We start from the raw sequence: 2,200 nt of genomic DNA, 5'->3' as shown, positions 1-2,200 counted from the left end.
GTGCTCGACACAATGGATGCACGGGCTGTTAGAGGATCTGTCAGAGTGCCCAATGAAATGGTTAAAAAGAAAGAAAAAACACAGCCTAAGAGGAGGACACTCCATGAGGTGGCTCACCACCTTGGCTGCCCCATGGGCTTGACCCTGACAATGACTGAGAGAACGGTAAGGGCCTGGCAGGGGTCTGTTCTGGGCTCGGGGTTGCTGTGACTTGGAACGGATGTCAGCGGCGCCCAAGAACACAACGAGTCAAGACACTGGTGCAAGCAGAGGGCCTGTCAGATTGCACCTGTGTGCAGTTAGTGGACGCCCTCGTGGCTCTGGAAGGGAAGACGGGAACCTGACGTGGTGCCTGAAAGGTATCAGATACTCATGAGCTAATAACAAATTCCCTTTTGGCTGAAGCTGTTTGAGATTCGGTTTCTGCAGAGGCAATCTCTGTCCATAGCCCTCACCTCCTCACACCCTGGGCTGGTCGCCTTCAATGGCAGGACTGTCCACTTCAGCATGGAAGTGGGTGCTGCCTTTTTTGTGGCTCAGCTGGATTGTACACAGACATCTGTCTTTCCAAGAGCTATGCCATTGCGACAAACAATGTCTAATGAACAGCCAGCTGAATGGACTTTCAAGGTACATAGAATCCTGCATTCTCTCGTTGATCATTTGTATCTCGACGTGATTTCCCCAATGGATGATACTTTATTAACCTGTTAAATGTAACTGTTTGGGTAGCATTTAAACAATGAGTCACTAGATGATTTCACTGGGCGACAAATCCTTATTCTTCTAGTCTCACTGTGGTTATTCGGGAAAAAGTGTTAAATGCTATTTGGGAGAGTGCTAAGAAGTTTGACATTGACTAAAAGAGAAATTCCAGAAGTTAAGAATGAAGAGAACAAGGGTTAGAAAATAATGAAAGGGAAGAAACAATGTATCAATTAGATAAAAAGGAAATAACTGTATTTAGCAATCAGTAAGTTTCATTTAAGCCCTGGTGGCTGGGCTCTCACTGCAAGGTCTCTGTTCAAAGCCACCAGCTGCTGCTCCTGGGGAGAAAGAGGAGGCCTCTCCCCCCGGAAAGTGTCAGTCGCAGGAACCCGCCAGAGAAGTTCTAACCTGCCCTAGACGGTCACTGCCATGAGTTGGAATCGACTCATGGCAATGTGAGTTTGGTTTTTGGTTTTGTGTTCTTCTATAGGAATTTCTCAGGATATGCACGATTTTCAAATATCCTTGCAATGGTTTAAAAGTTGTCTTGTGGACAGATAAACTCCTCGGGACCAATATTGAGAGTAGCCATACCAGGAGAGGAAGGGGAAAGTGGGGGGAGAAAGGGGGAACCGATCCCAATGACCTACCTATAACCCCCTCCCACAGGGGTGGACAACAGACAAGGGGGTGGGGGGAGACATTGGACAGTGCAAGACATGAAATAATAATAATTTGTAAATTATCAAGTGTTCATGAGGGAGGGAGGGAGGAGGAGGGAGGGGAAAAAATGAAGAGCTGATACCAAGGGCTCAAGTAGAAAGAAAATGCTTTGAAAACGATGATGGCAAGCTTTGCACAGTGGCAATATCGTGGCCAATGAGGTTTACCTGAGGTGCGATTATTGCCAATTGAAAAAAAAAAAAGAAAACGATGAGGGCAACATATGTACAAATGTGCTTGACACAATGGATGTATGTATGGATTGTGATAAGAGCTGTGCAAGCCCCAATTTAAAACATAAAAAAGTTGCCTGTGTACTATATCACAAAGAAAATGTCTACAAATTCCCTGAAGTAGAAACTTTATGACTCAAACTGCCCACAGGACAATGACAGTAAAAATGAACACCAAGCACAGATAGATAGATAGATAGATGATAGATAGATAGATAGGCAGATAGATAGATAGATAGACAGACAGATAGATGATAGATAGATAGATAGATAGACAGACAGATAGATGATAGATAGATAGATAGACAGATAGACACATTTGCAAATTCAAAAGCACGTTAGGAAATTTCTCTTAAGTTAAAAAGGAAATCAAAACCGAAATTACACAGGACCTATAGTTAAACTGGAAATCTGAAGTGAAAGAGCAGAGAATGGCAGTGACATGTGGCATTACATATTAAACCCTGTGGGATACAGATAAAGTCAATCACGGGGAATTCTGTGACCTTACATACATTTATTAGAAAACAGTGAAA

At 43.5% G+C, this 2,200-nt stretch overlaps 1 pseudogene; it reads left to right on the top strand.

The window, feature by feature from the left end:
• Positions 1-1,558: 1,558 nt before the first annotated feature.
• LOC115873006 lies at positions 1,559-1,731 on the top strand (annotated as a pseudogene).
• The last annotated feature ends 469 nt before the right edge of the window (positions 1,732-2,200 follow it).

Source organism: Echinops telfairi, unplaced genomic scaffold, assembly GCF_000313985.2.
Source record: "Echinops telfairi isolate 266 unplaced genomic scaffold, ASM31398v2 ScPeMD7_7458;HRSCAF=8496, whole genome shotgun sequence".
NCBI classification, from domain to species: Eukaryota; Metazoa; Chordata; class Mammalia; order Afrosoricida; family Tenrecidae; genus Echinops; species Echinops telfairi.
This window is presented reverse-complemented; position numbering and strand designations above follow the sequence as displayed.